The sequence below is a fragment of the Equus przewalskii genome, chromosome 19 (assembly GCF_037783145.1).
Source record: "Equus przewalskii isolate Varuska chromosome 19, EquPr2, whole genome shotgun sequence".
In the NCBI taxonomy this organism is placed as follows: Eukaryota; Metazoa; Chordata; class Mammalia; order Perissodactyla; family Equidae; genus Equus; species Equus przewalskii.
Window position 1 is genome coordinate 51,015,885 of NC_091849.1, and position 11,724 is coordinate 51,027,608.

An 11,724-nucleotide genomic window follows, 5' to 3' on the forward strand; every position below is an offset into this window, starting at 1 on the left:
ACATGCTCCACTTCAGCCACCTGGGGTTCATAGGTATGGATCTGGGTATGGACCTACTCACTGCTCATCAAGCCAAGTTGGGCAGCGTCCCACATATAAAAAATAGAGGGAGATGGACGCAGGTGTTAGCCCAGGGCTAATCTTCCTCAGCAAAAAGAGGAAGATTGGGAACAGATGTTAGCTCAGGGCCAATCTTCCTCACCAAAAAAAACACAAACAAGCAAAAAACAATAACTCCCCTTTCCCTCAGGCCCTGGCAATCACCATCTACTTTCTGTCTCTATGAATTTGACTACTCTAAGTACCTCATCTAAGTGGAATTGTACATTATGTGTCTTTTTGTGACTGGCTTATTTCACTTAACATAAATATCCTTAACGTTCATCCTTGTAGTGGCAGGTGTCAGAATTTCCTTTCTTTTTAAGGCGGAACGATATTCTGTTTATTGTATACCAAATTTTGTTTATCCATTCATCTGCCAATGGACATTTGGTTTGTTTCCACTGCGTTCAAGATTTCAAGCCTGCATTTAAAGGTTAGAGAGATTCCACCCAGGCAAAGAAAAAAGAAAAATAGAGCTAATGGCGCTAGACATGGATCACAGAAGTATGCACTGAGTTTTTTCAAATCTGAGGAGTAAATTCCAGTGTTTAAAAAAAAAGCCAGATTTTTGTCTTTGTTATTTTCCTCTCTCCTCTAAAGATATGCTACTAAATTGTAAGTTTCCTAAGATCAGGGAATGTACTGCATCTAACTTCGCATTCCGCGTAACACACAGCAGAATTCCAGGCAAATTCCATTACCTTATCTTCGAATACAGCAATGTATTGTACAATTAATGAAATATTTTGATCTGAATTGCTACATTTGATTTTACAACAATCTTCCGAGAAGGACAGGGCAAGTATTTGTGCAATTTTATAGACAAAGAGGCTGAGATCCTCCACCCTTAGCTTACCGCTAGGCAACATGGGATCCAGGCCACCACCAGAGGTCTTGTCACACCAACGCCAGCTCTGGCCCTCTGTCCCTACCATCTGTCGGGATTTGTGAATGAGCATTTGAAGTCACTTCCATGGAGGCACAGAAATATAAGCCAGACAACATCTTAAGGTCCTTCTAACCTTACAAAGTGAAAAACTTTATGAAAACTAAAATCAGGGAAACTTTCCAACCAGAAAGTTAAACCAAAAGTCAAAGAGAACAAAAATAGGAACTAAACTTAGAGGCTCAGACTAGAAAAGTCTACTTAACCAAAATTAAAAGCTGCCAGATAAAGAAATAGTTGAAGGAAGAAAAAATAAAGAGATACAAGAAATTTTTCCCGAGTTGAAGGACGTGAAACTCTGCACTGAAGCTTCTAGAGGATGCTCACGTGTAACTGAAGGCAGATCTGTCCTGACGTATGGCTGGGAAAGTTCATTTAATTCTTAAACTTTCAGAGAGAAAAAGCAGGTTTCATGCAAAAGATGGGAAATCAGAATTTCACGAGATTGTTCCAAAGCACTCTCTCCAGAAAAACCAGAAGTTGATGGAGGAATCCCTCCAAAATTCCAAGAGAAAAGTATCTCCAAGCCAGAATTCTAGAGTGAGCCATGTCAGTCAAAGGTGAGGAAAGAAGAAAAACATTTTTAACACGTAAAGGCTTTAAAATTTTACTTCCCGTGCACTGGAAGCTACTGAAGGATCCACTCCACCAAAATAGAGGTAATTGAATGAAGAGAAAGGGCTCCAGGAGAGCAATGAAGAAAAGCCCAGGACGACAGTGCAGGGACGTCCCAGCAGGGCAGGTGCAAGAAGGCCCTATGCATGAATAAAGGATTCTGGGAGAGAGATTGCGATGGTTAAATTTTTTCTGTTGTGTGATGATTATTTTATACGTCAACTTGGCTAGACCAAGATCCTTACATATGTGGTCAAACACCACTCTAGATGTTGCTGTGAAAGTATTCTTTAGATGAGATTAACATTTAAATCAGTAAACTTTGAGTAAAGGAGATTACCCTCCATAATGTAGGTGGGCCTCATCCAATCAGTTGAAGGCTGTAAGAGAAAAGACAGATGTCGCCTGAGGAAGAGGGAATTCTGTATCCAGACTGCCTTTACACTTGAGCTGCAATATCAACTCTTCCCTGAGTCTCCAACCCAACAGTCTGCCCTGCAGATTTAGGATTTGCCAGTCTCCACAATCATTTGAGCCACTTCCTTGAAACTAAATTTTTCTCTCTCTGTATGTACACATACATCCCATTAGTTCTGTTTATCTATAGAACGCTAACTAATACAGAAGTCGACAGGAAAAAATGAGAGGCAGTGCTTTTGTGAGTATGGAAAATATTATTGGTCAGTATGTGGCAAAGTTTCAATAAAGTAAATTAATTATGAGTACATAGGAAACCGAGCAAATGAAAAAATGAGGCAATTTTTAACTCCAGGAAAAACAAAGGATTGTACTTCAGCAAGAAACAATTATTTGTTTGTCAAAGTAACGCAAATACCTACCATCAACTAGCCAAAAATGCTTTACGTAATTATCTGGGGAGAGGAGAATGAATCAGTAATATCTAAAACTGATAAATTGAGAAACACAATATAAACATATTATTCAGAACCATGGAGAAAAACGCTAAGACAAATTGTGAAAAAAGGCAAGAGTCATTTCCCGCAAATACAGGGGAGGGAGGCAAGAAAAGTCAGATCCTTTTTGCAGGGTTTCATCGTAAGCCGTTTGACAATTTGAATTTATGTTCAGGCATTGCTCAGTGAACATCTGACATGGACTGTCATAGAAAAGCACAAAACTCCTGCTCAGGATTACTCTGAGTGCAGGGCGCGTCTAGGGGGCAGTATGGGGGCGGGTGCGGCGACAGGACAGACCCTAAAGTATGTCCCGCACTGGTTTTCCACAGACGCTTGAAATTCAATGACGATCTCATTTCCTTGGCTCTTGAAGGCTTTTTGATATTTAAAGTTGGCTCCTAAGACAGAAACCTTCCCAGGAAAGGAGCACCCCTTAGTAGGGATTACTCAGCTTGCTACTGAGAATGAGAATGGAAAATCGACCGGGAGGGAAAGGCGGCGGCCGTGGCCACACTGGACTAGCCCTGGGCCAGGTCCCTGTTTTCACCCGGCACCGCGCCGGGGCAGGGAGAAACCAGCTGTGGGCCTGGAGGATTTGCAGCAGCAGCAACCGGCCAGGAGGTGGCAGCCCTGTCTCATCTGGTGCCCCAGCCTCGGTCCCTGCAGCGCCATGGAGGCGGGGAGGGCAGGGCAAGAGCCGGCAGGGTCACCTGAGAGGCAGAGAAACTTGGCAATTCTGAGCCACAGAAGTAGTTTTATGACATTCCTGCTGCGATTGCAGTGAGCATGCAGCAAATATTTGTTTGAACCCATCAATTCCGCGACCGGTCATTCAGATTGCTCCCTTGAATGCACCCTCGACACCAGGGCGGGGACCACAGCCCGGGGTCATCCCACTCTGCTCACCAGACTCCCGGCCCCTTGCAGCCAACAGTGGCCAGAGAAACATGGCGCAGACTGCTCTCATTTAAACTCATGTCCCTAAATGTCACCTGGCCCTTAGTCATCCTGTACTTCCCCAGTGTGCTCATTCTTCCACTCTCTCCTGAGACAAGTATTTGACACTTTCAGCTCACTTGGCAGACCTCCAACGCCTCGCTCTGCTGCTGGCCTTCCTTCCCACTTCACTGGGAAAATGAAGCCCCCAGAAGGGAACTTCCATGAGGCCCCCGCCAACATCCACACCTTGGAGCTGGCTTTCCTGCCTGTTGTTATAGACAAACTGTCCTGGCTCCTAAGGGCAAGCCAGCCTGTGCCCCGGATGGAATCCCCTCTCATCTCCATGGGAACATGACTCCAGCCATTTTCCACCTTGTTTTCCCTCAGCATCAATTTTCCTCTCTCTACTGTGTTATTCTCACACAAACCTGCTATTATCTGTCCCATCGTTATTATTTATAATCCCTCCTTGGCCCCAATTACATATCAGCTGTGACCTCATCTCTGTCCTCCCTTTTCCAGTAAAATTCCTGGATTTTCCATGCTCTCCGATACTCGCTGTCTCCGAAGCTTTCCTGCCGTTCTTGGTTAACCCCACGGCTATCAGGCTTCTGCTCAGCCCATTCCAGAGAAGTTCCCCTTGCCCTCCACATCGCCTAAATCCAACGGTCAACTCTTTGTCCTCATCTTAACCTTATCTATAGAAAGCACTTAACACAGCTGACTGCTTGCTTCTGGAAACATGTCTGCATTGGCTCCCAGGTTGCCATCATCTGGCTTCTCCTCTTCCCTTCCTAGTTCCTTGCCAATTCCGTCTTTTCTCCCCAGTCTCTTATTCTTAAACTCAGTCCTTGGACTTCTTTTCTAAACATAATCGCACTCCCTTGGTGAGCTCCTCTAGTCCCATGACTTTAAATACCACTTAGATACTACAAGTCCCAAACAGACACCTCTGGCTCAGACTCCTGCCCTGACGCCACACTGTGACATCCAGCTGCCCACCCAGCACCTCCCTGTGACCTTTGAATCGACGCCCAGATTGAGATCCTGATAGTCCACTGTCCTGCCCATGGTCTTCCGATCTGTTAACGGCAGCCCTATTCTTCCGGTTTCTCAGGCCAAAATCCTTGCAGGTGTCTTTCATTCCTTCCTTCCTCTCACATCCCATGTCTAATCCTGCAGGAAATCCTGTAGGCTCTCCCTTCAAAATATATCCGGATTCCAACCGCGTCTCAGCACCTCCACCACCACCCTGGGCTAGCCACAGTCACCTCTCCCCCAGTTACTGCAATAGGCTCCTGACGGGTCCCCCCACTTCCACGTCGGAGCTCCTACAGTTTCATCTCAATACAGCAGCGGAGCGATCCTTTTTTAAAAAGGCAGATCATGTCACTCCGCTCCTCTAAACTCTCCAAAGCTCTCCCCATCTCAATCAGAATAAAAGCCAAAGTCCTTAGAAAGGTGTATAAGACGCTAGACCAGCACCATCCAATAGAAATATAACAGGAGACACGTGGTATTTTCAATCTCTTGGCAGCCACAATAAAAAGGTAAAAAGAAACAGGTGAAATGAATTTTAAGGGTACGTTTTAAGAGTGTCTCTAAAATATCGTCATTTCAACATAGAATCCATATAAAACTTGAGAAATTTTTCATTCTTGTTTTCAAAGTCTTTGAAACGTCGTACATCATTTAGTCATATAGCACGTTTCAGTTTGGACTAGCCGCATTTCAAGGGCTACATGTGGCTAGAGGCTGCTATGCCAGACAATGCAGCTTGAGCCCACGTCTCTCTGATGGTACCTCTGATCGGCCTCCTGCTCCCCTCCACCTTGCTCACTGCTCCAGCCACCAGGCGGGCTTGTGCCTCAGGACCTTTGCACAGCCTGTTCCCTCTGTCCCCCCCAACCCTCTGCTCTTTCCCCTGATAACCTCATGCCTGCGTTTTTGACTCCTACTCCTCCTCCTCTTCACTTACAAGGCCATCCCACTTAAATTGAAGCCACCTGACTTCCCATGCTGATACTCCCAACTCCTCTTACCTGCTTCAATTTTTCCCCCTTAGCACTTATCACCTTCTGGAAGATCATATATTCATTGGGTATTCTCTATTTTCTCACAGAGAAGATAAGCTCCACAAGGGCAGAGGCCTATTGTGTTCCCAACAGTGCCTGGTACATAGTAGGCACTCAATAAATGCTTCTTGACGGAATGAATTCACGAGAGCATAACTCTATCCCCCCACGAGGGTTTTCAGGTTAGGGCTTGGAGCCAGCATCTCACACCAGACCACAGCAGCACTGATCTTGGAGTGATGGAAACAGAGCCATCTCATCTGTTAGCAATCCTGGCGAGAAAAGGCAAGGCTAGGTTCAACAGGGCAAACGTTCTCTGAGCGTCCACCGTGTGCTCGGCCGTAAAGCAACAGCCATGAGGACACGGCCATGACCTTCAGCAGGCCTGGATTTCCTCCGCACAGCCAGAGGCCAGAGCCAGCACCAAAGGGGGAAACTGACAGACTGATTTCAATTTGTTGGAAAGAAGAACGTTTGACTAATCAGCACAATTCAAAATGAATTGGATTGTCTTAGGAGGTCTAACCATGGCCCAAATCGAGAAACCACCATTGCTAAGAAGATCTGGGCTCTGGGTGGGAGGCCGGACCAAATTTCCAAAGTTGCCTTAACAGGCTAAGATGCTTAAGCCTACATTCTGATGTAGCAGAAATGATATGGGTTTTGACATCCGACAGCCTGGGTTCGAAGTCTTGTTCCACTGTTCGCCTGCTGCTGCTTAACGATTTGCATGTTTGTTATATATTTTCAGGTTATTGCCTGTCCCCAAGGATTTTTTCCAGATCATGTATGTAAAACTGTTTTCCACACGAATTGACATCCAATAGAAAGTACGTCATTTTTTCAAACTTTTCTTGGAGGACTTTCTCTTAGCTTCCAGGATTTCCAAAATTTTCAAGGTTTCCTCCCCCTTTATTTTTGAATTCCCAGGCTATTTCTAAAACTCTGCTCTCACCACATGGCTCTCTCTTCCCCTCTCTTTTCCCATCAGCAACAACCACTGCTCCTCAGTGTCAGGAGCTATCTCATTTCATCTTTGCAGAGGGTGTGGAGGTGTTAGCCAGAATTGTCTCATTATTCAGATGAGGAAACAGAGGCTCAGAGAGGCTAATTAACTTGCCCAAGGCCACGTATCTAGTTAAGAGGCCAAAGGTAGCCTAGGAGATCCCAAAGATTTTCTTTCACTGTTCTGTTGTCATTTGTTTGCTCAACAAGTACTCACTGATCTCCTGGTGCAACAGTTATTGTGCCAGGAGGTCTGCTAGGAACTGAGGACACAGCCACGTGCAAACCCCTTCTCTGCCCTCTGCGCCCTTGGACTCTGGAGTCAGGTTGGAGGCTATGGACCATCACCTGTCCCCATTCACGTAATCCCCTGTCAGCCCCTCCAGGCCCGGGCGGGATCTCTGTAGATGCTGCTGGTCTGCTGCTCTGCTGCTGGCTCTGCAGGATTTTCCTGAAATTATTGTAGCCATAGTTGTGCAAATAACCTAATCATTTTCCACTTCTGATTGGATAACAAGACGGAGGTTGGGGCCAGCCCAGGGGCGCAGCAGTTAAGTGCGCATGTTCTACTTCGGTGGCCCTGGGGATCCCAGGTGTGGACATGGCACTGCTTGGCTAAGCCATGCTGTGGTAGGCGTCTCACATATAAAGTAGAGGAAGATGGGCATGGATGTTAGCTCAGGGCTAGTCTTCCTCAGCAAAAAGAGGAGGATTGGCAGCAGATGTTAGCTCAGATCTAATCTTCCTCAAGAAGAAGAAAAAAAAAAGACAGAGCTTACTTTTGCTTAAGAAGCAGCCGCACATCTTAGCCAACATCTCGCAGAGTGGACTGTAATTTGAAAACCTGAGAACTCCGAAGCCCCCTTCATGTCTCCTTGACTTCCAATTTGTTTCGGAATCCCAGTTACAAACTGTGCATACCTTGGGGAAGGGTAGTTGTGTGTGCACACTGAAGTGGGGCGGACATTCATTAGCAAAAAACGTTTGCCTGCTCCTCCCCTCTTCCAAAAGGTCTAAGTCACACCTCTGTTCCTGTCACAAACCCAGCCCTTGCTGGCCCCTCCCTGGCCCCTCCCGGGGCCAACTTCGAAGGCCAACCATAGGCACTCAATGCGTGTTTTAAGGGCTCAACCTTCCTCTTTTTAGTCAATCTGATTTTACTCACTTGTGCTGGGCAAAGTATTTTCTAAATTACTTTCATTTAAAAAGTAACCAGAGGGTCTGGCCCAGTGGTGCAGCGGTTAAGTGCGCATGTTCTGCTTCGGCGGCCGGCTTTCACCGGTTGGGATCCCGGGTGTGGACACGGCACCACTTGGCAAGCCATGCTGTGGCAGGCGTCCCACATATAAACGAGAGGAAGATGGGCACGGATGTTAGCTCAGGGCCAGTCTTCCTCAGCAAAAAGAGGAGGATTGACGGCAGATGTTAGCTTAGGGCTAATCTTCCTCAAGAAAAAAAAAAAAGTAACCAGAAGAGAGGCCAGCCCCGTGGCCGAGTGGTTAAGTTTGCACACTCCGCTTCGGCAGCCCAGGGTTTCACTGGTTCAGATCCTGGGTGCGGACATGGCACCACTCATCAGGCCATGCTGAGGCGGCACCCCACATAGCACAACTAGAAGGACCCACAACTAAAATATACAACTATGTACAGGGGGGATTTGGGGAGGAAAAAAAAAAGAAAAAAAGAAGATTGGCAACACTTGTTAGCTCAGGTGCCAATCTTAAAAAAAAAAAAGTAACCAGAAGATTACGAAAGCTTAAAAAGAACTAACTGTAGTTAACTCATGCCCAGGTCGTATGATATCCTAACATAATGTGTTTCAAGTATTTAAAACGCTTTCATATTCAGGAATGTCAAATGGGAGGAGGTGTGCTCATTTCATTGATTTTTCTCCTTTTCTCCATGGGGCAGGGGAGCAATAGGACATGAGGGGTCCTAAACTTCTTAGTGTAACATTCAAGGGCCTCCCTGATCTAGTTCTAAATGACCTTTCCAGCCCATACAGGTACCATGTCACTCTAGACTGGAACCCTCTGATGAATCTTTATTTCATGTCCCCACACAGTGCTGGACACATGGTAAGCATGCGATATTTTCAGTCATCGTATGGCATTATCAAGACACTATCAATGTATATGATCTCTGTGAACAGTCGGTTCCTTGACTTCTTTACCTCCAATGATCTTGTCCTCCACCCAATGCCACCCACTCACCCCCACGGTTGGACCTAAATCTTGTCTTGACCAGAAGCTGCAACTGCTCATGATCTCCGCGTCAAGCATTCGATTCCATCTCACCCCTTCTGGCAGCCCTCTCCAGCAGTCTCCCCTGGACTAGACCCTCCAATCCATTGATGCTCCAATTTGCAGTGCTCTTCATCTGCACTGTGTTCTCTCTCCCTCCTAATCACGGGACCTACTTATACTCGAAATTGTTGTTGATCTGAAATTCACATTAACTAGGCATCCTGCATTTTTATTTGCTACATCTCACAATCCTACAATCATTATAATCACTCTCTTATTAAACTGCCAACCTCTTTGGTCTGGTCCAACTTGAAACTCCCTTGGCAAAACCATAGCTTGTTAAAGCCCAGCTTTCTGACAACTGTATCGCCATCCACGCAGCTGATGGAGGCAGGAGAAAAGCACAAGCCCACTGAATGGATCTCGCTTGAACTTCACGACCGCAAATCTCAAAAGAGGTCTTAATGCTTCCTGGAGAAGCATTGGACTTCTCTGTTCCTAGTCAACTCACGCTCTGTGTTTTACGCCTTTACTTCTGAAATCTTCAATACCTTCTCTCTCATCCTCATTCACAGGGTCCTACTTCACTGAGAAAATCAAAACACTCAGGAGACTTCCCAGATGCTGCTCACCACACCTTCCCAGCTTATGTGTACTCACCTACGTTCATTTCTTGTCTGTTACATAGATTGAAGGTCGGCCACCGATGGCCTGTGGGCCCAATGTGGCCCACTGCCTGTTTTGGTACAACTTTTAAATAGTTGGAAGGGGAGGGAAAATCAAAAGAAGAATATATTTTGCAACATGTGAACATTCTATGAAATTAAAATTTCAGTAACCTAAACGAAGTTTTATTGGAACACAGCCATGCCCGTTCGTTTATGTGTTGTCTGTGATGGCTTCAGAGCTACAGCAGAAGAGTAGCTGGGACAGAAAGCGTATGACCCAATAATACTAAAATATTTACTATCTGGTCCTTTATAGAAAAAGGTTGCTGGCCCCTCATCTATCTGTACTCCAATCTAAAACTCCTTAATTCCATCCCTTTGCTCCTTTTCGAGAATATTGCCCTAGGAATTCTACCCAATCCTGCGTCATCAGGTTTACCCTCCTAAATCATTCCTACTAGTGTCCCAAAAGGCTGGTATTTCTCCAGTTCTGAAAAAACACAACCACACACCGCTCTCTGTCTTCCCCCTGCCCCCACCAGTTACTGCTCTCATTTGCAGCAAAAATCTCCAAGAATCATCTGCACTTGAGGATCACAATTCTTCCCCAAATCTCTCTTAAACCATCCCCATCACTCTAGTGAAATGCTCGCATCAGTTACCAACGGCCCCCGCGAAGCGAAATCCAGTGGCCAGCCGTCCATCTAGTCCATTTCGTCCATCTCGTCTTACCTGATTGATGGGTGGCATGTGACAAAGAGGATCTCTCTTGGCCTCAAAGCTCTTTTTGCATTTAGCGTCTGAGACACCACACCCTCTTGATTTTTCTCCTACCTGCTGGATGCTTCCTCATAGTCTCCTCTCCTTGTTCCTCTTTCTGTCCTCTTATCACTGGAGGGCCCCAGGACCTCCTCTCTTTTATCCCTGGTCTCTCCTTCGCAGCCTCCTTCAGTCCCACAGCTTTAAAGGCCACTTCTCATGCTTATGACTCCCCAACATATACTTCTGGCTCAGACCTCTCTCCTGAGCTCCACGCTTTATGATCCGGCCGCCTACCTGCCGTCACCACGTGAGCATTTAACAGACATCGCAAAATCAACATTCCAGTCCAAATATTCAGTCCAGAGCTGAAATCCAGGTTCTTCTCCATCCCCAACCTGTCTTTCCTTCCTTCTTACTGGCAACCCCACCTTTCCTTTCAGACCTAAATCCTTGCAGTCATTCTTGGTCACTCTCTTTGTCTCACACGCCACCTAGAATCTGTCAGGAAATTCTGTTGGTTCTACGTTCACAGCTTATCCAGCAACGGCCCGCTTCTCACCCTACCTCATCATCTCTCACCCAGGTTACTGCAACACCCTCCTAAGAGTTCTCCCTGCTTCCTTCCTTGTCTGACATTCTCCTCTCTACCAGCAGCCAGAAAAGTCCTCTTAAATGGAAGTCAGATCAGAACGCTCCTTGGCTCCCCATTTCACTCAGAGCAAAAGCCAAAGTCCCTTGATGGCTGACAAAGCTCTGTGTGACCAGGCTTGCTGCCTGCCCTCCCTTCACCTCTCTGACCCCTATCATCTCCCCCAAACTCACTCACGACAACACACTGGCCTGCCTGCTGCTTCTGGGAAAGACAGGGCTGCTCCCACTTGGGGCCTTTGCACTGGCTGCTCCTTCTATCTGGAATGCTTTTCCCTAGACAGCTGCATGGCCAACCTCTGTCACCTTCAAATCTGGTCACATGTCCCCTTTTCAGTGTGACCTACCTGACCAGACCCCTCAGCTCTGCTCTGCTGTATGATATTGCTCTATTAGCTTTGGACGTATTACACTATGCGCTTACTGTGCAGTTCACTAGAATGCTGACTCCAAAGCCAATATATTTTGTCTGTTTTGTTCACTTCGATTATTTGGTTTCAAGTGCTTGGAATTAAAAAGTGCCCAATAAATGTGTTGAGCGAGTGAAATGAGCGTCTACTTGCTAGACGATTTCGCCTTTGTTTTTCTTACTTAATTTTTCAGTAACGTTGAGAGTTATGTGTCGTCTTCATTTTACCTTGTTGAATTAAACAAGGAGGCCATTAGACCGAGAGGTGGCTCTAAATCTCTGGTGGCCTACAGAAGCAAACCCAAACCTAAGCCTGTAATGCCCACAAGTTAAGAAATCGGAACCTAAAGATAACCATTCACGAAGAGCCAATTAGGCTTTAGCGGTAGCCA